At 48.3% G+C, this 27,703-nt stretch overlaps 1 protein-coding gene across 3 annotated transcripts in view; it reads left to right on the forward strand.

Annotated features, from left to right (window-relative positions):
* Positions 1-27,703, forward strand: part of LOC147737333 (uncharacterized) — a 162,124-nt gene that overhangs the window by 14,087 nt on the left and 120,334 nt on the right. The window lies entirely within an intron of this gene.

Raw genomic sequence — 27,703 nt, forward strand, 5'->3', positions numbered from 1 at the left:
GGTGCTCCAGGTAGCCCACCTCGTTGCAGTAGTTCTGGGTGTAGGTGGTGCTGGAGCCGGCGCTGCGGGACTCGGTCCAGTGGACCCGGGCCAGGCCCTGGGCGTGCAGTTTGATGGACTCCACCTTGGCCTCGGCCTCCAGCTCCAGCAGCACCCGGCCCGCCACGGTGTCTCCGCCGCTGAAGACGGGCGGGGAGCCCGGCTCCGGGCAGTCCAGTGTCAGCACGAACTCACCTTGTCGAAGATCATGGCTGCGTCGGCGGCGGCGGCGCCGGGATCAGACTTGCGGTGGGAGGGTTAAAATGAGGCAAGAAGAGAGGGTAAAAGGAGTCCTGCCCTGTGTGGGGATAAAGCCACCAAGAGATGCTCGGCTGCGCCTAGAAGTCAAGTCACACTTCTGAGCGCTCGGATAAACTTTCCAATAAATACACAAAACCGGCAGTGCGCGGAGGGCCAGGTTATCGAAGCGGAGAGAGGCAAAGGAGCCCCCTGCCTCTGCCGCTCGACTCGCTGCATGACTGCCCCCAGCGAGGCCCTCTCGCGGAAAGCCCACTGCTGGAGAGACGGCCGGCTCCCGGTGAATTAAATAAATAAAGGAAAGCTAGAACAACGGCACTAACAGAGGTGCAGGAGCACTGAAAACGGCACAAACGGGGCAGAGGCAGAGGCTCGGGGTTCACCTTCACTGCGGGGGGAAAGAAAATGGCGGCTGCAGAACGTTCCAAATTTTTCGGATTGGGGGTGTGTTTGGTGTTCTCAGAATGGGCGTGGCCTAAAAGTGGAAAAAAGAACACCGAACACACCTCTAAATCCGAAAAGAACGGAGCCTATTCGGAGGGACAGCTCTCTCCTCCAATGGCTGGCCTCCGTTTAGGAAGCCAGCCAATGGGAGAGAGGCAAAAACAGAGGCGGGACAAATAGTCCACACTAAGAAACATTAAATCTCGGTACTTCCGGTTCTGCCTTCGGCAGACCGGATATTACCTCGACCTAAAAGCAAAGTACATGTTGCATAGGAAAATACTCACATTTGCCTATAAGTGAGAAGTCCCTAAAATAGAACATAAACTCTTCAAATATAGTGAGGAAAAAGCAAGATTAACAGAATATCTAGCAAAGGCAACATTTCAAATGTAACATTACATAAGACAGAATATAACCTAAAGCATCACAATCAAAGTACATGTACTAAATACATGGGTTCTCGAATAACCCACGGGAAGAACTCACTCAGGAGGAGTAATTCAAAGAGGTCTTTGTGAACCTCCTTTTCATAGGTTTCAAGGTGGCTATAAGTGTATAGCAACGTCATCTTGCCCTCTCGTACCACATACCCTTTCCTTCGTTACTTACAGCCTGGCCCGCGCCCTTCCCATCCGTACGCTCAAAAGTAGCCCTCTTCCCGTAGATGCGACTTGTACACTTGTCTAGACTAAGGGTTGCGCCTTGTTGACTGGAAGCTTGTCATAAATTGTGCATGGACGGCAGAAAAGTGTTATTGCACAAAAGGATTTTATTTTATGCGTCTATGTGCCAGTCTGTGATTCCTGTAGCCCCATTTATCACACAAGACTATCGCAGCTGTGGCTGGCACTTCCCTTTTCCTCATTCAAAGCCTTAGGTGGTGCTCCGGGGTGTGTTGAAATAATAGAGGGGAACTTGGACGTTAGCGTTCGCGAACTCAGCACACCGTAGGGTGGGGGCCTTAATAGGAGTCCTGAGCTTTGCAGAAGTGGAGCTCGGTGAAGCCTGGGTCAGACCTGCTCTCTGCTTAAACAAAGAGAAAATGGCAGCTCTCTGGTCAATGTAACTGAGGCCTATAACTTTCTAGCAGCAGGGCCTACACAGGGGTTAATGCTGGCTAAGCGATAAGAATGTCCCAGGGTATCTACATAGTAAAATCTTCCCCTCTCTCATTCCCTCCTCTTATTCATATTATTGAATATCATTGAACATCATTTGATCCGCATTTTTAGCCTATGCCAGGGGTAGTGGCCATTGTGGGTCATGAAGAGGCGGCTCTTCAGTGTTCGGGGCAGTTGCTAAGCCCTCATGTGGCCCCCCTAGTTTGTTGCACATCGTTTCGTGAGGATGTACCAAGTCTCTCCCTAAGGGAAGTGGTGGGCCACTATGAACCTGGGCCTGGTAGTTATTATCCAGAAGAACCTGTAAAGTGCGTGAGTCAGGGATGGTAAGTTCTACTATGTTTAACATTGCTAACTCTTCCCCTTCCCCTTGTCCCGTGCGTATTCCTGTGTATTCTCCTGAGTCTTCATAGTTCATCTCAACTACCTTATATCTCAATCTCTTAACACAATACAGCATAATCTGTGTTCCGCAATACATCATTACAAGCACACATAATATAAGCTCTATAAATTTTAGTACTGCAGATAGCCATGAAGGCATCCAGTCCAAAAAACATCTGCTTTTGCACTTCCATCCTCAGGCATCTGTCTCCCCAAATTGTCCAAGTCCTCAATGGCCTTTGTAAGTGTTCCATTGTCCGCACCATTGGCCAAAATGAAGACACAGAAGGACGACTTTCCCACTTTTGCGCATCCACCACTATTCATCGCAATTAACTGGTCCAAAACATAGTGATGTTTCAGAACCATGAGTCTCAAAGGTCGTAGTTCTTCTTTCACAGCGTTGAACCCATCACGGATGTTGTTGACAAGCTGCATCAGCTCGTACCTGGTCACTTGGAGCCAGCGAGCATAGTTGAAAATTCGGAATTCTTGTGGAATGCCCTGAAATGGGCCATGTGAGAAATAGTTCTTGACTTTCTTTTTCTGGTGGTGGAGCAGAGTGACATCATCTGTCATTGGGTGGGTATGAATGTGAGAAATGTTAGCTGCTGGGTCAACCAGATGCAGTTCATGCATCGTCACGATGGAAAAAAGTCCTTGCCAGTGGGGAGGCACCTGCAGATAGAGTTTTTTTCTGCAGATCCAATAGATGTCCATGAGGATGGAGGTGCCGTACTTCAGGTTCGAATTAAAACTAGTGTTGGGCCCAAACAATGAATTCATACCCAGACTGTGGTGGCCTGAGAAAGCAGAAATACCACCCAATACTGCCACCACGGCCCGCAATCTGGGAGTGACCTTTGATTGGAATTTGTCCTTTAAACAGCAGGCACTGAAAGTGGCAGGTACGTGCTTTGGTGTTATAAAGAGCTTGAGAAAGTTCTTCGACCTCGTTCCCTTGGAGGCCAGGAAAACAGTAGTGGTCGCACTGGTCACATCCCACCTTGATTATTGTAATGGACTATATGCAGGTACCAACAAGGAGGTTACCTATAGGCTCCAAATGGTGCAGAACTCGGCGGCCAAACTTGTATTAAAGTGGCCCAGGAGATCATCAGCGACAGAAGCCCTCAAGACTTTACATTGGCTACCTATCATTAAAAGAATTCTATTTAAAATCTTGCTCATCACGTTTAGGGCAATACATAAACTAGGACCGTTGTATTTGCGGGAAAAATTCATCAGATACCATCCAACTCGAACTCTCCGCTCGACTATCGCCAATCTTCTAGCAGTTCAATCATTCAGGCTCAAGACCCGCGGGGGCAAGTCCCTTGCGGTGCTAGGCACAAAAGCCTGGAACACACTCCCCCCCCCCCCCCCCCCCCCCCCACATAAGAGCCTTGGATAGAGAAACTGAATTCAGGAAACAACTAAAAACCTGGATCTTTACTCTATCTGACACCACTGCCAGATCCCTAGTGTAAGAATTCTATCTGATCAGCCAAACAAGTGGGCGCCAAGATGCTCCTTGGAGCGATAGTTGCGCGGTATAAATAACCCCTTACATTACATTACATTACTTACAGCGTGTTGAATGTGAGCACATACAAAGCAGGATTCATTTGTGACCTTTCTTCCAACCTCCCTCATGTCTCTGTACCACATGTTGTCTAATAGAACGTTGTGAATCCCATTATCCTCTGCTCTCTCACTAGGGCGCTGGGAGTGGAAATCAGGCATAGAGTGCTGGTCGAAGGTGAAAACAACTGTCTTTTGGAGATTACTGACCCAGTCTGGAATTTGCAAAGCCTGTTCTTCCTTACGTTGGGTACACGATGTATATCTGACAGGCACTTCCTCGTGACCCATTTCATCTCTAATACTTCGTTTATATTGGCGGGCACGTTTAGGTGTACCTGTCATAGGGGGATTCAGGGTGAGATCAGGTACCAGGTCCCAATCTGTGGGGTCTGCTTGGGGTGAGGAAGGTGTCAATGTGGGTGGTGCTCGTTACCAGGAAGTGTCTTGAACACGGGGTGCCCTGTTGTGGCTGCAGGTCTAACATTGCTAGTAGCTTCTCTTTCTCTCTCTGATCGCACTGCTAACCAGTGGAATATGGCTACTGAAATAACAAACATAACAAAGAAAATAACTGCAATTGTACATATCTTTTTCATTGAAAGCTTGACATGGAGGGTGGTTCTGTTGCTGCGTCTCAGTCCGTAGGCCATCATACGATCTCCACATTCTTGATCTTGGATAGTTAGTTGGTACGTGATGCCCTTCTCTCGGTCAATGTTCAAATCTGGGATGGTGCCGGGTGGATCCTCATTTGGCTTCGATGAATGCATTCCTTTCTGATGTCAGCTGTGGGTGAAAAGTCAATTTGCAAGTGTTCGCTGAATTTGAGGTCTCTCCTCTTCCGGACTGCTCCTTTTACAAAGATGTATGTCCCAAAGCAGATAGGCGGAAGGTCATCGGAGATAGGACCCTTGGTCTTTGATATCTGAATGGAAAGGAACTTTGAAGCACGCATAAGTGCACATAAATGAACAACAATTCATCGCTCACAATATCAGAAGAAGGCTCAGTGTCTTGTTAAGTCTGGTGGAGAGAACAACCACATCTATTGATCTGTCGGTGACAAGCCGGTGAGGTGTAAGGTGATCAGAACTGGGAGCGTTTCTAAGTGTAAACAAAGCGATGGGAAGGCAATAAAGCCACTTTTTTCCCAATTGTGGCACTTATTTTGCTGATCTTGACTTTGAGCAGGCCATTGAGGTACTCACAAAGACCATTTCTTTGGGGGTGATAGGCTGAAGTCAACTTATTCTTTACTCCTAACGTTGTCGCAGTTGTCAAAACATGATGTTTGGAAAATGACTGCCACTGTCACTGTGAGTCACTGGTGTAGCTAGCCTAATAGCCTAATAGTAGCTAGGTAATTTTAATTTTATGGTAAATTATGTCCCCTAACGTAGACCCCAACGGCTCCATGTACGTGCTTCAAGTACATGTAATTTCCCTCCATGACCAGCTATGAAGACGCAAATACATTTGCGTCCAACGTTAACATGTCCTCTTTCAGATGCACAATGAATGGATCGAGAATTCAGTTCCTAAGTGTGCCTTGCCACCGTCTTTACATGGTGCACTTTCACGTATTCCTGGCTCTATTGAGTTAGGCCCTGATTTCTGCCATCAAGCCCTTTTCTGCCTTCCTGCCTTCTGCCTCTGAAAGCCGCAGCCTGGATCTGTATCCATGACCTCTGCCTTACTCCCTGCGTGGCTAGCGGTGCCCGGCTCGGCCTGCTTGCCAGCCAAGACTGTATTCAGCCTTCGAGTTATCTGCTCCGCTCCTCGAAAACACATTCCTGTCTAGTGATTCAGGTAAACATCCCCCCCAGCTGCAGAGCAAAGGGCCCGGCCTTTCTGTCTCCATGCAAGTAATTCACTGCTCCTGTTACCATGGTAGGCCCATGGCCCCTAGCACTACACGCAGACACGTAGGCGCATATGCACGCATTAGCAGTCAGTATAGAATAGCCTCTGCCCGAGAGACCTCTCCTTCTAGATAATACAGTTCCTCAAACACAAGATATCAGATATGATTAGGTTTAGATTGTCCTGACACGCCAGACTTCTGTCTCCTATTTCGGAAGCTAAATGTCAAGTCCCCTCCACCCTCCAGTTCCACGTCAATCACACGTCATGTTACCTGCGCGCGCATCCAGCCATGTATTTCTGCTGACACTGCAGGATTCCTCTATGAATCCACCTACTTGTGACACTTTCATGTGACGTCTCTAGCACACACCTCCGTGTACGCCCTTGTGCACGCCTTCTGTTACGCCTTCTGTTACGTACATGTGTTCTTATCTCGTTTCTCTCAGCTGTTACGCCTTTTGTATCCATCACCATTATATGCATTGACTATATATATTGTACACTGTCAATAAAGTATTGTCTATCCCTTCCTGAACCTTCGTGGTGATGGAACATGATACCTGGTTCGAACCAATTCCATTTTATGGAATAAACCCTTTATAAACTCAGATGCCACGGACTCTGCCTCTCATTTTTCGATTGAGTTAATTTATTGAACTTTACCGCATAGAAATTCAGCATAGGTAAATCTTTATTTACCACACAATTTGGCGCCCGAATAGGGACCCCTCCCCCACCTTACACGCCGGCGGTGCGTTGCAGGCCTAGCCCCCTGCCACAGCCGTGACGGACAATTACGCGTACCCGCAGGATTTCCTGTATCTCCTTCAGGCCAACGGAGGTGACTGAGACTGCGATCGACACCCAGACGAGGCGGTGAGGAGTGCGGAGGATCCCGACCAGAGCCCAGCCAAGAGAGCAAGGTCCGAGGAGTCTAGAGGCCCACCAGTTCCGAAGTACCTACGTCACGAGTCTAGTCAAGTTCAGTCCGGTCCAGTCCAGTGTCGAGTTTCCGAGGCCTTCCGTTCCGTGCTTCCCGGTGAGTACCGTTGCTGGGGATGCATCAAGACGGGTGCATTAATTTGTGTCCGGTCAAGACGGGTTTGGGTACACAGACCCGGTCTGCACTGTTTTAGCAGTGTATCTGTACTGTTTAGCAGTATATCCAGTATCCAGTTATCTAGTTATTCTAGTTATTGTTGTTCATTTTCGAAATGTTAAAATGTGTTTTAATGTTGTGGTATGAGTGATTGTTTTGACCTTCATTACTGTGTTTATTGTATTAATTGTGTTCAAGTTCGAGTAAGTATCAAGTATCAGGGTTCAGAATGCCTCTGTTCTCTAAGCTGAGACAGATAGGAACTAGAAAAGGAATACTCGAGGAAGCTGTTCCCATCCCACCCAGGGACACTCCCGGATATTTTATGTACCACAAGCACGGCTTAGACGCCGTATTATACCTCGACTTGTGGGTGGATTACACCAAGGATTTAGAGGAGAATCAGAAATGGCCCGCTACTGGGACATGGGATGCCGAGTGCATCATGAGAGTAGAGGAAGCATTATGGAAAAAGAAAGCCAGACAATCACAGAAAGATGCCATTGAATTATGGCGTAAAGAATCAGATAGACGGACAGAGAAAGCACTCAGAAAAGCAGAGAAAAGTAAAGAGGATTCTGAAAAAGCCAAAGAAAAAGAACTACTAGAAGGAGAACGAGTCAGAATAGAACAACACGACAGAAAGAGTAATGCCATTATGACAGGACTGTACCCAGTCCTGGCCGAGGGCCTGCCCAAGGCGACCCCGGAAACACCGAAAAATCTGCCCCCTCCATTGGTTCCGACTAAATTACGTCACAAGACTGCAGCAGATATTTTTCTTTCTTCCTATTTAGACGATGTAGCTCCCGAATATACCAATGTTCCACCTGCACCTATACCACCCACTGATCGCCTTCCCCAACGACAGACCACTCCTCCACCACTTCCTGCACCCCCTACTAATCCGCTTAATCCTTTTGGAATTCCGTTACAGCCACCACTGACCCTACAGACAGATCATGCTCAAGCCTCCGCCTCAGGAGGTGCGTTAGGGGGTTACCATACCCCGCCACCAGTACGCCGATTAACTATTAGAGAACTAGCAATGGAACGTACTCCGAAACCAGTCACAATTGAAAAGCTTAAAGAGTTCCTTACAGACTGTAGATATGATCCAATACCAGGCAAAGACGGTTGCATGATATTAGCCTCAACACGTATAAGACGTGCTGCAAACTTTTTAGTTCTATTTCCAGGAATGCAAGATTATCTAGACAGGATATATCATTTTGTTCAGACTGGGGAGGGTCAGGAATGTATTCACAAGGCCATGGCACATCAGAAAGTAGACACACAAGGTGTACTATTAAGATTCCTCATAAACTGTTTCATAAGGGACCGAGACCGGCCTGGTGTAAATAAAGAAGAGATGGAGGTACTAACTACATGGGGTCAGAATATTGCAGAGGGAAAACATGATAAACAAAAATGCATAGAGGCCATGTACAGAAAAATCCGTAAAGAAATAACATTATTCCATGTAAAAGAGAAAGCGGAAAGGGAAGCAGAATCAGACGCGAATAAATCCTCAGAGGAGGATGAGCCAGAAGATAAAGGAACGATAGCATATGTAGGAAAGGGTAGACCCTTTAATAAAACGATACGCCCAGAAAGCAAGAGACTTTTTCACTCTGCCATGTCAAACCTGAGGACTCCTGAACATCTGTTTCAGGCTACCGATAAAATACTTCAAGAACAAATGGGGTACCATGTACTCGATTCCATGGATGAACAAGAATTAGCCAGGTCAGCAGTACAATGGGCTGACAATTCCGATAAATATAATGAAGACGCAGTAGCGCAAACATTTTTGAACCTTTCCCCAGACGAACAGCGACTAGCTGGTATGTACATGATACAGCACCTTCTTATATTGTATAAAAGCCAACATTCTGATCCAGGTCCCCTACCGGATATACTAGTAGAATTACTCATGAATAAATGGAGAGGCCTAGGTACCGATTTAATGAAAGTAATCTTAGAACATAGACACAGATATAGTGCTTTCCTGAATCCACAGTTTGTTCCAGCTCCACCCCCAGAAAGAAAAATGTTTTATATAGACAAACAGAATCCCTTACGAGAAGTGCACCCAGTCAGGAATGATGATAATACCCTTAGACGTGTGTTTGTGTACACGCCCATAACTAAAATGGAATTATTGGAAATGAAGAAAATAGTGCCTAGTCATGATAAGGACCCAGCAGGTTTCCACCGAGAGATTAAAGACATGTTACTCATGGGAGATTATACCTACCCTGACAATATGAAAATATTGAAAGTACTACTGCCTGCCGGTATTTACGAGAAACTGAAAGAAAAAGAATGGGAGGTGGGTGACAAAAAGATAGATTGGGCTGCATTAGAAAATGAAGAAGCGACTCGAACCCCAGGTTTAGGTCTTGGGGATAAAACTGAAGCATTACCAGGATTATTAGTACAGGTTTTGCCACGATTGTTAGCAACTAAAAAGGAGGACTGGGATGCAATCTCAGCCTGCAAACAGAAACCCGATGAAGACACTAGTGATTTTTATTCCCGATTTGAGAAATGTTTTATCATTAATAGTGGCCTGAAAGCAAGTAGCGAGTCATATCCGCATCTTTTTGTATCCAAATTAGTCGAGAATTCACTGCCCCAGGTTAAGAACCGTGTACTGAAAGTCGAGAGCACATGGCAAGCTAATTCGCCTTCACAAATGTTACAGATGTTACAGTATCACCAGAACAGAATTAGGGAAGAACATGATCACGAACAGAGACGTATGAAAGACACGAAAATGAAAATGCTAGTTGCTCAGTCCGTTTCATCTGACGGTAGTAAAAAGGGTATGACACAGTCCAACAATTCGGCAGCTCCTGTTAAAGGGACATGCAATTATTGTAAACAGCCAGGTCACTATGTAAACGATTGTGCAGTTCTGAAACATAATATATCCACAGGTAAAACTAAAGAGAGACCACATCAACTTAGACAAGACCAGGTCCAACAACAAGTACCACAGAATATACAGCCTATGCATGCTCCACAACAGACAGTACAGACTGTAGCGGTACCTCAGCCACAGCCCATTGCCGCAACACAACATGCAACACAGCAGATGTACCAATATGCACAAACTGATTATCCAGATTACCAGCGATACACATGAAACAGCCTAGAGAGGGAGGTTGGCTTGCCTCTTATTGAGGTTCCTGTAGATCAAGAGGGTCCTTATGTACATAGTCGGGTATTAGGGAAAGATAGAAAGTTTTTGATTGACACAGGGGCAAGCAGGACGGCAATAAGTCACGACGAGGTTCCAGGGGCACCCCTCTCAGGCTCACAGAATGTTTCCCTTGGATTTTCAGGAAAGCCCATTGTTAATGAAGTATCGAAACCAGTTCCCCTTGCAGTTGGTCCATTGACACGTACTACAGATTTATTACTCACGAAATCATGTCCAGAAAACTTGTTAGGTATCAAGACTTTGAAAGCTCTAGGGGCTGTAATCTGTTGCTCCCCGGAAGGAGTGAGATTGTTTCTGCGTGACTTTAAGGGTCACTATGTGTTGAGAGATATTGATTCCAGATTACAAGATGTTCCTGCACATTTATGGGCACAAGGCCCAACTGATGTAGGTTGTATGCACATTGCTCCATATCGTGTCACACTCAAGCCAGGAGTAGTACTACCACGCATTCGACAATACAAGTTACCACCAGATGCTGTAGTGGCTTTACTGAAAATCATTGACGAGCTCATTGCACAGGGAGGGGTTGTAGAAACCGACTCAAATCTCTGTAACTCCCCTATCATTCCAATTCTTAAACGTACTGACCCAAATGCAACCCCAGTTTATCGATTAGTGATCGATTTACGAGAACTGAATAAATGCATTGTACCACAATATCCCGTGGTCCCAGACATTTCGTCTCTATTGACTGCCATTGATTCCGAAGCAACGTTCTTTACTGTAATTGATCTGAAGAACGCCTTCTTTAGTGTCCCTATTGATCCGGAAAGCCAATATCTCTTCGGATTCTGTTTAAATGGCCGAAGCTTCAAATTTGCACGCGCACCTCAAGGATTCACAGAAAGCCCCAGCATTTATAGCCAAGCATTGAAAAGACAACTTGACAGTATTCACATGCCTGACAACACTGCCCTACTTCAGTATGTCGATGATCTACTGATCACCGCCCGAAGCGAACCTGAATGTGAACAAGCATCACTGACGGTTTTGCATTTCCTGGCTGACAAGGGACACAAAGTGTCTCCTTCAAAATTACAATTCTGTGTTCAGCAAGTGGTGTACCTTGGGCACTTGCTGTCCAAAGGGGGGAGACCGCTAACACCTGACCGTATCCAGTTAATTGTAAACATGTCACAACCCACGACACAAAAGGAGGTGCAGGCCTTTATAGGCCTCACTTTTTACTGCAGACAATGGATCCCTCAGTACGCATTTCTAGCCAAGCCACTCATACAGTTGACAACCCAGGAGGCAGCGACATCGACTGTCCTCCCTTGGACTCAGGAACATACACAAGCTTTTGAAGACCTAAAGAAAGCCTTATGTCAAGCACCTGTTTTAGCGACACCATGTTACAGTAAGCCTTTTACACTTTTTGTCACAGAAGGCGAAGGTACTGCATTGTCAGTACTCGCCCAGGATCAAGCAGGTTCACACAAACCGTGTGCTTATTTTTCTAGTACATTAGATCCAGTAGCCCAGGCTCTGCCTGCGTGCTTGAAATCTGTAGCAGCAACAGCTCTAGCGATTAGACAAAGTGATTCCATAGTATTAGGACATCAATTGACAGTACAGGTTCCACATTCCGTGGAAGTTCTTTTGAACTGAACCCAGACCCAGCACTTGACTATAGCACGACTGACAGGTTATGAATTGACATTGTTTCAGCCACACATAGAAATCAGACGCTGTAATACACTGAATCCTGCAACACTTTTGCCATTAAGTGAGACAGACCCTTTGGCACATGATTGTGTTGAAGTCATTACCATTACGACGAAACCCAGACAAGACTTGACAGATATCGCATTACCAGATCCAGACCTGACACTTTATGTGGATGGTTCATGTATGAGAACAAGTACAGGAGAGTTAGTGGCCGCATATGCAGTCACGACAGAAACTGAAGTCATAGAAACACATCGCATTGACACCCTGTCAGCTCAAGCAGCAGAGCTCATCGCTCTGACCCAAGCCTGAATTCAAGCCAAGAATAAGAAAGTTAACATATACACAGATTCCCGTTATGCCTTCGGAGTTGTACACGACTTCGGAGTTCTCTGGCAAGAGAGAGGTTTCTTAACTTCTCACGGTGCCAAAATCCAGCATGGACCCCTCATTCAAGCTCTGTTAGAAGCAATACATTTGCCTACAGCCATAGCCATCATGAAGTGTAAGGCACATACGAAAGTCACAGATACCATTTCCCAGGGTAACGACCTGGCAGATCGAACAGCCAAGCATACAGCTCAGACTCATACTCACACAACTGACATGACAAAGACAATAGTCCCGACACCGACACATTGCATGACAGTTAGGGATCCCGCCCTAGATGTAATTGACATACAGACACATGCTACACCAGATGAAATCAAGAAATGGACTGAACTAGGAGGGATCCAGACAGAACAGGGATGGATGACGAAGGGAAAAGCCACATGGTTTCTCCCCGACTCTATGGTTCAAGTTATCATTAATACAGCACATAGTCCTGCACATTTAGGAGAAAAAGCCATGTTAGACAGTATTCAAAACCTTTGGTTCAATAAGCATTTACGAGCAGCAGCAAAACAGAAAGTGCGTACTTGCATGATCTGTTGTCAGTTCAACCCAGGTAAAGGCGTTCCCGTAGAGCATGGTGGATTTTATCCTCCCGATTACCCTTTTGAAGTCCTCCAGATGGATTATATCCAGATGGAACGTTGTCGCGGATTCAAGTACGTCCTCGTAGTTGTATGTGCACTTTCCCGATGGACAGAAGCATATCCAGTCCCAGATTACACTGCTCCGACCACTGCCAAGCAGCTGGTACGTGAATTCTTCCCACTGTATGGTTTGCCCCGTGTCGTGTACTCAGATAACGGTCAGCCATTCTCGTCCGAGCTTATGAAGCAGGTATCACTCCTGCTAGGATATCAGTGGAAGTTCCATTGTGTCCGACACCCCGAAGCAGCAGGTCTCGTAGAGAGACATAACCAGACCCTGAAAACACGCCTTGCTAAGATCTGTGCCGAGAAAGGCGTAGACTGGATAGTTGCATTACCAGTAGCACTCTTTTACATGAGAATGGTAGCTCACTCAAGAACAGGGCTATCCCCGTACGAGGTGGTCTTTGGCAGACCACCGAATATGTGGGGGACGCCTCTGCCTCGTAAGATTACAGATGTTGATTGTAATATGCTGACAGATTACCTTGCCTCCTTGATGTCTGCACTACAATCTTGTTGTTCACAGGTAGCTGCAGCCTTTCCCGACAACACCGAGGTGAAGCCACACGAGATCATTCCGGGGGACCTTGTCTATATCAGGAACTTTGATCGGAAGAGTCCGCTGGAGCCCCGCTGGCAGGCGCCGAAGCTTGTTTTATTGACCACGAGGACCGCAGTGAAGGTGGAGGGCCGAAAAGGGTGGCTCCACTCCAGCCATGTAAAAAAATTTCATGGACTGCCGCCAAACATAGACTCCCAGCCCGGCCCCATTCCAGTGACTGATACTAAACTCCCCCTGGCAGAGAAAACTCCTCAGGAGGAGTATAAGCTAAAGTTGAGATCTAGCAAGTCAGACAGTTTAATTGTTTAAGTCCCCCTCGGGTGAAGCGGTTAGACAGGTTCCTGACATGTATAAGTTAGATCCCAATAGAGAGAGAGATAGACAGAAACAGATCAAGAAAAAGAAATATTGTAAATCTCTCCGCAGTTATTGCATTGTTGCATTATTGATTATGTTTTTTCTGAGTCTTTTGATTATTGCTGCAGGTTTATTGCTACACATTTATTTTCCTATTTTCACACGTGCACATTCTTCCTCAAATGACACTGTCGAGCATACTTTCAGTGAATTACCCCCTCACGAGCTATCATACCGACTTGCGCTGCGCAACAATACCTTCATTAGTATGTTACATCACTCTCATCAGACCAACAGCGCTACAAATTGTTGGATATGTGGCCGACTCCCCCCCTATCAGAAATACAAGGGAGTTCTGCCCCTCTTTCCGTACCCGTTTACACACAATGGTTCCTGTGGTGCATGGTTTAGTTTAATAAATTCTTTAGATTCTGATGCCATACTTTATAAGGGAGATTGGGTCTGGGGAGATCTGAACGTAGTTATGCATAAAGCCTGTTACCCTAACAAGGAGGGTCTTCCACAAAGGACAGGGACCGATCTAGAAAATGAAGTATATGGATTAGGTAATTATACACTTAACCTCATGATTCTGAATGTCCAAGCCGATACCAGACCAGACTTACCCTCTATGTCAGTGTTACCAGTTAAAGGTGAATTATGTGTCAAAAAGAATGGTTCAGTACACCTAGGTCATAGTGAATGTAATACTGTGATCGAATTCAGTGATAAAGGCAAGTCTACATTCAAAGCTACCCGCCATTCCTATTTCATTTGTGGTCAGACAGCCTATATACGTTTGCCACTAGATTGGGATGGGACATGTTACATTGCATTCCTTCTGCCACCTGTTTTTCTAGCTCCACCTGATTATCATAAGAACTCCCGTCTAGTACCTAATAGACCCAAGAGAGAACTCCCGATTGTCGACTATACTGAAACGGCATGGGAACGATACACAGATTTCAATAAAGGTTTCTTTCCCTATTTAGGAGCTGTCTTCAATAGCAAATCAATACATCACTTGACCAGAACTCTCGAAGCCGTAGTGAATGAAACTACTTCCGCCCTAGGCAACTTAACAGAGGAACAGTCTGCGATGAGACTTGTTGTTCTTCAAAATCGTCTTGTTCTTGACGTCATCCTGGCTGATAGGGGCGGAGCTTGTAGAGTCATCGGATCGAGTTGCTGTGTTTTCATTCCAGAAAACGCACCGTCAGTATATAGAGCCATAACCCGTCTCCATAAGATTGCAAGTCAGATACACCAGAATCCAGGCACCTGGACATGGTCCGGTTGGTTCTGGAGCGTGTTATCAGCCTGGGGATGGAAAGTCCTATCCTTCCTCGGAATAGCCCTTCTCATAGTATTCAGTTGTTGCCTATGTATACAATGTGGGCCAGCGATTTGCAGCTTGTGCGCCACATCATGTCTTCCTCATCCAAGTCCACGTTCTAAATCCCGCCTGAAAAAGGAAGAGCAAATGGTGTTACATGAACAAATAGATAGACTAATGAAGATCGATATATCATGAAGGGTCCGTAGGGGACAAGGAGGGAATGAGGTAATTTGAATTTTATGGTAAATTATGTCCCCTAACGTAGACCCCAACGGCTCCATGTACGTGCTTCAAGTACATGTAATTTCCCTCCATGACCAGCTATGAAGACGCAAATACATTTGCGTCCAACATTAACATGTCCTCTTTCAGATGCACCATGAATGGATCGAAAATTCAGTTCCTAAGTGTGCCTTGCCACCGTCTTTACATGGTGCACTTTCACGTATTCCTGGCTCTATTGAGTTAGGCCCTGATTTCTGCCATCGAGCCCTTTTCTGCCTTCCTGCCTCCTGCCTCTGAAAGCCGCAGCCTGGATCTGTATCCATGACCTCTGCCTTACTCCCTGCGTGGCTAGCGGTGCCCGGCTCGGCCTGCTTGCCAGCCAAGACTGTATTCAGCCTTCGAGTTATCTGCTCCGCTCCTCGAAAACACATTCCTGTCTAGTGATTCAGGTAAACATCCCCCCCAGCTGCAGAGCAAAGGGCCCGGCCTTTCTGTCTCCATGCAAGTAATTCACTGCTCCTGTTACCATGGTAGGCCCATGGCCCCTAGCACTACACGCAGACACGTAGGCGCATATGCACGCATTAGCAGTCAGTATAGAATAGCCTCTGCCCGAGAGACCTCTCCTTCTAGATAATACAGTTCCTCAAACACAAGATATCAGATATGATTAGGTTTAGATTGTCCTGACACGCCAGACTTCTGTCTCCTATTTCGGAAGCTAAATGTCAAGTCCCCTCCACCCTCCAGTTCCACGTCAATCACACGTCATGTTACCTGCGCGCGCATCCAGCCATGTATTTCTGCTGACACTGCAGGATTCCTCTATGAATCCACCTACTTGTGACACTTTCATGTGACGTCTCTAGCACACACCTCCGTGTACGCCCTTGTGCACGCCTTCTGTTACGCCTTCTGTTACGTACATGTGTTCTTATCTCGTTTCTCTCAGCTGTTACGCCTTTTGTATCCATCACCATTATATGCATTGACTATATATATTGTACACTGTCAATAAAGTATTGTCTATCCCTTCCTGAACCTTCGTGGTGATGGAACATGATACCTGGTTCGAACCAATTCCATTTTATGGAATAAACCCTTTATAAACTCAGATGCCACGGACTCTGCCTCTCATTTTTCGATTGAGTTAATTTATTGAACTTTACCGCATAGAAATTCAGCATAGGTAAATCTTTATTTACCACAGCATCAAGAGTCTTTGTTTTCTTTAATTTTTGCTGTTTCTCAATAGTTAATTGCCTTGTTTGTGACATTAGAGATCCGATGTCTGAGACAGAGGGAAACTTCCGGCGCAGTTCGTTCCATAGCGCTGATCTTATTTTATTGAAAGGATCACCATCTAATTCTGAATTAGAGGTGGAAAGCCTTGTGTCGATGCGTGAAAACATATCCTCCGCATCCTCTCCAATCAGGGAGCTGAAAAGGCTTTTCATATCCAAAATAGCCAATGACACACCTGTAGTGTCATTTTCAAAGGCTTGTATCCACTTTCCCGCACCCTCTGTGAGGGGTGGGAGTTCTTTCTTCATATTTTCTTTGTCCGTTAGGGACCGACATAGGGGAGTCATTGACCTCTTCGGACGGCAGGGGCAGCTGGTGTGTTACCCCTGTGGGTCTTGTGTTACCATACCTGCGTGCGTATTTCTGCCAGACCCTTAGGCCTTGGCACATGTAGGTGTAGTTCCAATCGTCATTTCCTGCCTCCTGCAAGATACATTCTTCAGCAGTGGCCATTTGCTCTGACTCAAAAGATCCATCTCGGGGCCAGACATTCTTTTGAGGTGCATTAGCCTTTGTCCAGCCTGCCAAGTTATCTGAGAATGGATCGACATAATAGTCAGACCCTTCTCCAAGTACTACTATATCAATTGGCGTCAGACCATTGGTCAATGGTGGTCTTGGCCTGTAAAGGGCAATGTTTTTCAGTTCTCTAGATTTCGCTATGCGCAGGCGTGCTGTACCTGATGCTTCATATTCCTGTGGGATGTTCTCAGGTCGCCCTTCGTTACCTAATACTGTAACTTTTATCTCTGTTCTTTTCTGTCTATTCCTCTTTTGTGCCAGTTCGAGCATTTTTGTCATGTCCAAATTATCTTGCTCTAGCTGTGGTCTCTCTAGCCTACGTGGTGTAACTACTGGAGGTGATGCCTGAAGTACAGACGTAGGTGGTGGTGTCACCTGAGTGTTATAATTAATGACTGTAGACGGAGCTTGGGGTATACTTAAGTGGGCTGTGAGAGAAGTTGCTGTGTTGCTCTGTGGTGGGGCTGCACTTTGTGTTTCCTGATGTAAGTCTATCCATGGCCCTTGCTGTGGCATGATAGTTGTTATTCCACCACTGTGTGACCCTGGTAGGCTTGCAGCACCTGCTAATTCATTGAGTATAGGTTGTTGCTTCTTACTAAATTGGCCCAAGTCGCCCATCAGTTTAGTCATTCTATCATCTACTCTGCCTACGTGCAATGACAGTCGCTGGAGTGTTACTATATTGCCAGTGGGGCTTCTTGAGTACTGTTCATGTGATATGTTCCCTGCTTATCTATCCATTCTTTGGCATAGGTCGTGCTCTGTCCTCTTCCTGCTAATGTCTCCCTCAGTTGCTACCTCAGAGGGATACTGTTCACTGTCTCTTTTTACTTCATTGAACTGTAGCAGGTCATCTTCCTTTCGCTTGGGACCAGTGTTAAGGGGCTGCCACTCATTCCAGTATGTCTGTGTATTATAATGCTGCTGGCTAGGGGATCGTAATGGGCCATAATGTCTAGTTCTTGTTCTTGAGGAATTATGGTCGTCAGTGAGGGATGTGGGTGCTGGGCGGTCAAGTCTTGGGAGTGGAGTCTGGGAGCTGTACTGTGAACCGCCAGAAGCCCCGTTGCTCTCTTGGTCCTCTTTCTGCTGGGTGACTGCAGAGTTGGAAGCATGTGTCATATTTATTGTAAATAGAGTGTCAATTTGTCCTGGCTTTCCTGATGCTGAGCCCTGCAGTACAGTGTTCTGGGAGCTCAGGGATAGCTGGCCCTGTGTACTCTCTGGTCTACTGTCTTGTGAATCATCTGAGATGTCTGGGACTGAGACATCGTCATGACCTATGGCTGCCTGGTCATTTGATAAGTGTTCTAGGTCAGTCTTTATAACCTGTCCTGGATACATGCCATCTGCGTCATAGACTGGTGAATTTGCTGTGGGTGCTGACATTCTTCTTCTTCTGTGTTGTTTGTAGAAAGGAGTAATGGTGTAACTCCACTAGGTGCTAATATTAGTCTCACCCGCTACAAGTTTGTTGTGTCAATTCCCAGGGCTGATATTAGTGTCCAGATGACTGTGTGCGTTAGGGGCGAGACCTGAACAAATGATGGTGTTGTATCCTCAGATAGGGAAACAACACGACCGTTTTCTATGTGTAACGTGATCTGTAGTCTTGGGTATTGTGTGGGTTGTCTGCTCATCCCCTAGAGCTACATTTGGGCTGGGCAATCTGTGGCAGTGAATGTGGCAATACTAATCTCCTTTTAACATGCGGCTTTGTAAATATGCCCACATTTCTGGATAATGCGTTGTGGAAGGGTGTCTTTGTTATAGTTCTGTGAGACTTGGTGATGGCTGCTGCTGCAGCTGGTCATGCAACTCGTGGGCGTGATGCTCACAAACCAGGGGTAAGGTGGGGTCGTTCAATGCCTGTAGAAATAATGCGTGATGCTCACAGCCTAGTGGAGTGAGGGTATCCTGTGAATTTCCCTGCCCCTCCGGGCAGTTGGTGCTTGGAGGAGGCGGTGTGAGTGAATGCTGGTGAGCGATATCAGGGCTTTCGCTATTTACTACACTACCTACTGACTGAATTAATTCTGTGGGGGGGGGGCCCTTCAGTAGGATATGAGGTTGATGGGGACACCAGTGGTAGGTGTAAAGGTATGTCTTGAGTGTCTTCCACAGAAGGGGATCTCTGTGAGTACTGTGGTCCCTCAAGTGTGAGTTGTGTGTTATCAGTGAGGGATATATACGTTGGCACTGGGAGGCACAGTCTCACTAGATGCAATGTAGATGCCCTTATCTCAGTACCCTGTGTGAGTGGGATTCCCAACAAGTCCCACGCTCTAGATATCAAGGAAATTTCCTTTTTGGTAAATTTTCTCAGAATTTGTTCGCTAACAATCTGCACTAATATAATTTTATTGTCTAATATGTGCAGAACCACCTCAACTGTTTGTTGTCCACTATAGCTCATCTGTATCTTGTAGTGAGATATATATATATATATATATAATCAGAATTCTAGAGCACATGAGCGCAATTGACAAGGTGGACCAAGCCTACCCGGTCGCTAGACACTTTGCAGAAAATCATCATAGTGACCGAAATCAGTTGCTGTGCTATGGATTAGATTCAGTTCCTGACAATATCAGAGGAGGGGATAAATTGAAGAAACTTCGGAGACTCGAATCAAGGTACATCATAGACCTTCACACAAAAACACCTTGGGGTATGAATAGTGGCGAAGACCTGATGGTTCATATTGGCTCATGAATGTTAGAAACGGTTGATGGAATTGCAAAGACTTATCTGGTATATCTCGCAATATGTATATATGTATATAATTGTATATGTGTACATAGGACTGAGATTTCAGAGTTGTTGTGGATGGATTAACTCCTGCATTTTCCTTCTCTTTTCCGTTCCTTTCCTTTCTTTTGGTTTAGTCTTTGATAGACTCATGACTCCTTGAAAGATGAAATTCGATTTGAACTAGGAGTGTTGCGATATACCTAGGTGTGTCCGCTAAATGTTAAACATGATCTTGTTTAATGAAATGACAAAATGAAACAATGAAAAGATGGAATAATGTAGTTTGAAACATATACATGGTAAAAAAGTATATTAATGTATAGAATGTATAGAATTAAGGAAATGTAATTGGTTGATTTACTTTCATAAACAGACTTGAATAATATCGTAGGAAGGATAATAGCCGATCCACGGCTCAATTGTGTTTGAATAACGAGTAAGGGATTTGATCCAGTATACAAAAAATTGTATATGTGAGGAGGTTATGAATTATATACATCTCACATCCCAATGTACTTGTATTATTTTTTTTATTTTTTTATTAAAGACCTTTATTTGCAAAAATCACAGCCTGCGATACACCACATATGGGGTCATATAGTCAAATGCAAAGGATCAGTGTGTTTGTGGATCTCAGAAATGTTGAACACAGCCATTTAGCCGGCATCCCGGGGGCCCGGCGGCAAACAAATTAGCAGTCTAGAAAAGCAATCATTGCGCAGTAACAACCCTGCCGCAGAGTGTAGTGGTCCATAGGTGCATGCAAGCCATTGAAGATTGTTTACATCTAAGGTCTTAGGGAAACGAAGAAAGTCCAGAAACAAGCTAACTAACCCAACTGCCTCCCACCCTCCCCCCGTGTGCCTGCAATGATGTCCCTAGTAGAAAACTCCAAGCAGATATGTCAGTGTACTAGTGCTTACTCAGTCAACCATCGGCACCCCAAGGGCCCCCTGCCCAGGCGCACAGATCCCCGGGCGGAACCCTCCTCAAACTATACCTAGTCCCCGCCTCCCCCCCCCTACCGGTCCCCCATGAAGACACCATATCAGCTGTACCACCTAGTCCTCCGTGGAATCCAGGAGGTCTTGTGCCTCGGCACCATCCTGACCCTCCTCCTCCCTCCGCTGCAGGTAGTCCTGGTAAAGCCCCCAAAAGTTTTTAGGCCTGCTTCTAGGGGGGAGTAGTTCACTGTAAAGTTCTGATTAAGTGCAGAAGTGGAGTAAGTCCCCCGCCCATCTCTTCTTGGTGGGGAGTGGTCCCCTCATCCAGCACTTGGCAAGCACCCTCCTGGCTGTCAGTAAGGCCATGTCCACTATTCTGCGCTGGGACGTAGGAAGGGGCTTAGAGTAACCCAGGAGGGCCAGCTCTGGACCAACGTCCAGCTCCGTGCCAAGGATCCCGCCTATCTCTAAGGAAACCTCAGACCAAAATTTCTGGATACCTGGGCAGTACCATGCCATGTGGATAAAATCTACAATCGGGGTGTGGCAACGCTCACATTCCGCCGTCTGTCGTAACCCGTACCGGTGAAGTCGTTCCGGGGTATAGTATACCATTTGGAGCAACTTAAAGTGCACCAGCCTGTGCCTACCGTTGAGGGATAGTCTACGCGTGCTGGAGCAGCAGTACTTCCACATGTCGTCGTCAATTGGTGCGCGCAGGTCGCTTTGCCAGGCCTCCCTTGCCTTGGATTGCTGAAGCTGTTGGTGGGACGTGTCCAGCTTATATAAGTTAGAGATTAGTTTACTAGAGGATTTGTTTTTAATGACGTAGGAGAGCTCTGGGACCTCGGGGGGTTCCTCCAGTTCAGGGCCCAGCACTTCTTTACATGCTGACGGGAGTCTGTGGAACTGAAACCTCTGCAATAGGGTGGTCCCTGATGGGGTGGGGGGTAGCTGGTCCAATGTCTTCAGTACCCCTGCTGCAAACAGGTCCTCCATTTTCAAAAGACCTAGCGCATGGAGGGCCTCCGTAACTCCCTTTTCCCTGAGTGGGTCCAGCCACAACACCCAGTCGATCTGCATTTGCGGCGAATACAGAAGTTGGCAGCCCTGCGCGCGGGAGAGCATATGCCATGCGTGGTTAGTAAATCTAAGGGAGTCCAATTGGCCCACGGTGCGGTCTCCCGGGAGGCAGACGGTGGCCGGGAGGGGGAGAGGCTCCGCAAAAAGGCGCTCCAAGGTCACGTGCGGTATGCGTGGGTCCCCGTGAATCCAGGCGTGCAGGTGCGACGCCTGCGCGATGCGATAGTATCTCTCCAGGTCGGGGGCCCCCAGTCCCCCCATCTCACATGGAAGCATTAGCGTCGACCACCGGGCCCTGGGTTGTTTGCCTCCCCACGCCAACCTGATGAGCACTTGCGTGAGTTGTTTGAAAAAGGCCTTCGAGAGGACCACCGGGATGTTGTTAAAGAGGAAGAGGAACCTCGGCAGCACTATCATTTTCATAATGGCAATCCTGCTCATGAGGGAGAGGGGGAGTTTGCACCATGCATCTATGTCCTCCACCAGTTTAGTGTATGCAACTCCATAGTTGTCCCTGACTAAGACTTCCGGGTCAGCGTGTAATTGAATACCCAGGTATCTGACTGAGTCTGTAGTCCATTTCAGGGGGTATTCCATGTCAAAGGGATGGGTCACAGGGGTTAGCGGGAAGGCAATTGACTTGTCCCAGTTCACCCTCAGCCCCGACAGAGCTCCAAAGCGGACCACTTCCCGTAGAACCGCTGAAAGGTTCAACTCCGGGTCGCGGACATAGAGTAGGGTATCATCAGCATAGGTCGAGATGCCAATTTTATATATAGGGAAGCTGATACCCTCCAGGCTGTGGTAATCCCTAATAGCACAAGCTAGTGGCTCCGCAACAAGAGCATACAGCAGTGGAGAGAGAGGACATCCCTGCCTAGTGCCCCTACTGATGTTAAACGGATCCGTCACCCTATTCCCTATCTTCAGCCTCGCCATTGGCTGGTAGTACAAGGCCCCCAGCATTTGCAGGAACGGTTCTCCCAGGCCCAGTTTCCTGAGGACTCTGGTCATGAAAGGCCACTCCACTGAGTCAAAGGCTTTTTCCATATCAAGGAAAACCGCTAGGGCGGTGTTTTCCTGTCGTATGTGCTGCATCGCACCCAGTACGGTGCGGATATTGTATGTCAGGTTCCGGTTAGGGACAAAGCCGGACTGCTCAGGGGCGACCAGGTCAGGTACCAAAAGCGCCAGACGGTTGGCCAGCACTTTCGCGAAGAGTTTGGCGTCCACATTTAATAGGCTAAGTGGTCTGTACGAGCTGCAGGACTCCGGGGGTTTCCCTGGCTTTAGGATGGCGACCAGTAGGGCCTCCCTCATAGTGAGGGGCATAGCGCCCTCCTCACAAATATCGTCAAAGAGGGTGATCAGGTGTGGGACCAGCTTGTCTTTAAACGACCTGTAAAAGCCCACTGTCAGACCATCAGAGCCCGGTGCACTGCCGGATCTCATGCTCGCCAACGCCTCCAGAATCTCATCCTCCTGTATGAGGGACATCAGGAATTCTCTGTCTGAGTTCGGCAAGAATGGCATGGCAATGTGTTCCAGGTAGTCATCAATCTCATCTTCTACGTGTAGCGACCTGGACTTGTACAGCTCGGCATAGTACTTCCGAAAGGTTAGGAGGATCTCCTCCTCGTCTGTGATAACATCCCCCTCCGGCGTGTGAAGTTCATCCACCACTAGGGGTCTCCTGGTGCCACGCACCATCCTTGCCAGGAGCGCCCCGGGCCTATCGCTCTCCCCGTATGACTGCGCCATCGCATATTTGCCCATGTGTAGTATCTCCCTGTCAGCTAGCTCATGGAATTCCATCAGCAGTTGTTTATGTTGGATGTCGGCAGGAGACCCTGAGGGATCCCGTGGACCTCTCTCCGAGCGTTGTCAAATCTCGTCTGATGGACCGTATCACACTCGAGTGTTTGGACATCGCCATGCCTCTTATGTAGGCCTTAAACGTGTCCCAGACGGTCTGGAAGCTGTCAACCGTGCCCAGATTTGTTTCAAAGAAGGAGTCAATGTCCTCCGCCAGTTCGGCCCGGAAGGCATCGCCCAGCAGGGAGTAGGGGGGGAACCTCCATGTAAAGGGGGGGATAGTCCTCCTAGGTGTGACCAGGTGCAACAGAATGGGGGAGTGGTCTGAGAGGGTGCGAGGGAGTACTTCACACCTTCGTATGCTATCAATCAAGCTCTGAGATATCAGCCAGTAATCAATTCTAGTATGGATATCGTGGAAGGCGGAATAGTGAGTGAAGCCGCCTTTCGCAGGATGTTTATACCTCCACACGTCTACAAGGTCTAGTTTGATTAGCTCCGCCTTCATGTGAGCAGCCGAAGCAACAGGCCGTCGGACAGGGCCCGAGGATCTATCAAGGGCAGGATCAAAAACAAAGTTGAAGTCACCTCCCCACAGCGTTCTCGAAGAGTCGTGTGCTCTGCATTGCGCCAACAGCCTCGTGTAGAAGTCAGGGCAGTCATAATTCGGTCCATATACATTCACCACCAAAAGGTCCAGACCCCTACCCGTACATCTAGCAATTACAAACCTGCCCTCAGGGTCAGTCACCAGCGGGAATAGCTTCAATTGGGAGGTAGGGCTAACCCAGATAAGGACCCCCCTGGAGTGTGTTGTGAACCCTGCCGCCACTATATGTCCCGCAAATCCCCGGGCCTGCAGCATCCTACTATTAAGTGGGAGGTGCGTCTCCTGGAGGAGAGCCAGATCGACGTGGTGTCTGTGTAAATAGCTTAGGACCTTGCGGAGCTTACGATAGTCGTTAAGACCACGAACGTTCCATGTCAACATCTTTAGTTCCAGCCGTGTATGTGCAGTACTTCCTACAGTGGCACTAGTCATTCTAGCAGCAAATACCATAAATAGCAAACAGCAGTTCTGTCATTGCATGAACGTATGCTTGTCAAATCCACAGGTAACACATTGCAAGGCAAAAATTTCAATTCTCCACAAACTGAACAGTGAGCACATTTCCCATTACAGTACCCCCCTCCCCAATGGCAGGCCTCCCCCAACCCGGCCTTCCAGTCCCCAACCCACCCACAGCCGACCACCCCCAACCAGGTCAGACAGGACCCCAAACCACCCCCCTTCATCCCAACAATTACGGACTCAGGAAAGTCCTTTAACCGGCTCCCTACAGAGCCTCGCAGCCAAAAGCACTAGGGCAGAGGTTGCCAGTTAGAATCAGTTCCCCAACTGCACACCACCTCTAAGCTAGCGCATCCCCGCGCCCAGCCCCAGCCAGTAGTTCAAAGCCTTAAGCATGGCCCAGAATAGCAGGGTTGAGAAGATGGACCTGCTCGCCCTCCAAGTCTCGGGGACTCCCCCGGGTTCTCTATCGCTCCAGCCGCTCTCTCAATAAACGTGAACCTCTACACAAAGAGTCAGCTTAGGGCGAGAGGACCTCACGTACAAATCCAACACAGTAGTTAAGTCTCAGATTCTCACCCACCAATGAATCCGCAGGGTTTGTCCAGCAACACTTCTCACGGCATCCGAGACCTTAGGACTAGGAGATCACCACCCGGACAGAGGCCCAATCGCGGAGCAACGCGCCTCACGGTCAGTCCTGCTCCTTCATTGTAGAGGCACCATTAGTGTCATCGCCGCGGTTCCTCCGTGCGTCCCTGTGCTCTCTAGACCACTCCTTCAGGGATTTCTGGAGCTCCCTAGGGTCCGTGAAGAAGTGTGAATATCCTTGTTTGTTGATCCGGAGTTTTGCAGGGTACATCATGGTGTAATCCAACCATAGATCACGCAGTTGCTTTTTGTAGGGGGCAAACTGCCTCCTCTCCTCCTGTACCTTGGCAGTGAAATCCGGGTAAAGGGAAATGTCCATGCCCTCGTATTGCAGCTTGCCCTTATCCCTGGCCAGTCGCAACGCAGTGTCCCTGTCGCGATAATTCAGGAGCTTCGCAATTATGGGGCGGGGGAGTGCACCCGGCTTTGGCTTAGGACCCAGGGTACGATGGGCCCTCTCCACAATGAACATGGGCGAAAAAACCTCTTTCCCCAACAGTACCTTCAACAGTTTCTCTACGAAGAGCTCCATTTTACCGGTCTGGGTGGTCTCCGCAACTCCAGTGATACGGATGTTGGATCTACGTGACCTCGCTTCCAAGTCTTCTGACTTGTCTTGAATCACCTGCAGTAGTCTGCCGAACTGTTTTCTATCTTTGTCCCATTCGGTCTGCGCCTCCTCCGCCTCCGTAAGCCGCCTTTCCGCCATGTCGAGGCGTTCCGCATGCTTGTCCACGCGCTCCGACATGCGGTCCATACGGTATGATAGGGCATCAATTTTGGTACCAAGGGACGCTATGCTATCCTGTATGCCCTTTTCCATGGAAACCAGCAGGTCTCGTAGTTCAGTGCTCGCTGACCCATCCGGGGCTGCCCCCTTCGGGGATGCCTCTGTAGCTGGTACCTCAGGACCCTTGGTTCGTCATTGGTCAAAGGAGAGTTTCGCCTACGTCATGTCGTTCTTCCCCATGGCTGATCTGCCCGACATCAAAGAGGACCACTGAGTCGGCTTTCGATCTCAGGTGCGGTGTTCCACAGCCTCGTTGTGCGCCCCAGTAGACAGTGCACCCTCTGCAGCCACGACCAGACTGCCCACGAGGATATCCGTCGAGAATGGCGGCAAGTCCCAGTGTCTTGCCACGCGTCTCACCAGACCCACAACTGCCAGTAATCAAACGTGGCCCTGCTCCGTCTGCCCTGCGTATCCGGCTATGCACCACCCAGCTGTTCTTCTCCGGGTCGCGGGCGGCAGAGGTCCGTCTATGGTGTAGTTAATGTAGGGCCAGGAGGCCCTCCGCTTCCTGAGGCTGCGGAGGCGAGTCGTCCCAAGCCTGGCGTGCGCACACCGTCACTACAGCAATCGCCACATCCCGGGCCAGACCGGCTCAATTCCGCTGCAAGGTCGCACTCTGGCCCCACAGCTGTGGCAGTGCGCGGGTACCCACAAGGCCCGCTGTCGGTGTGTCAGGGCCTCAAAATAGCGGCTGCCGCTAAGGTCCGCGACCCGCCACCAGCGCCGCCAATGATCCACTCCACGCACCCCCGCCAGGTCCTCGGGAAAGTCACAGAGGGGGGGGGGGAGCCGCAGCTAGCTCCGATGTGTGCCAGTATCCCTCCAGGCCTCCACACCCCCACAGTGTACTCACTGTCTCAGTCGCCCTGGTCCATGCAGCAATTTTCGGGCCAGACACCTGCTCGGGACGTTGTGTCCCCCCTCCAGGGTTCCACTCCGTATGATGCAAGCCGCCCGTGGAAGACGTCCAGAGGGCGCCCCCCCCTTTCCTCTCGGCAGCGCTGCCGGGGGGGGGGGGGAGGGGGGGGGGCAGCCAGGCACTGCACCCCCGCTCTCGTGTGGCTCCGGGGGAGGGGGAGAGGAGCGCCGAGGTCCGTTCGTCAGGAATTGCGGTTGCGCCGAAGGTGAACAGGCCTCCGACCCGCACTGCACTGTTGCTGCCGCACGTCAGAGGACGTCAGAGGACGTCGCGCGGCCTGCGTCGCAGGCTATGTCGTGGTTCCGGTCACGGTCCGCCTATGCCTGGACTCTCTCCACTGCTCCCCGCGGACCGAGGTGTGCCGGGTTTCCAAGCGCCTCCTCGAGGTGCCGGGGGTCACCGGGGGTGAAAACAGGGCAGTTGGGGCCAGGCTTGGCTCTGTGAAGGATAGGATTACAGGGTTTTAGTGGGACTTGGACGGGGAGCCGAGCGCTCACGCGTCCGCCATTAACGCCGGCAAGCTCCGCCCTCACTTGTATTAATTAAAGAGTGGTTTACATGGTTAACGATTTTATAACATGTACAAAGATGATCACATCAACAGTAATA

This window comes from Lissotriton vulgaris, chromosome 1_1 (genome assembly GCF_964263255.1).
Source record: "Lissotriton vulgaris chromosome 1_1, aLisVul1.2, whole genome shotgun sequence".
Lineage (NCBI taxonomy): Eukaryota > Metazoa > Chordata > Amphibia > Caudata > Salamandridae > Lissotriton > Lissotriton vulgaris.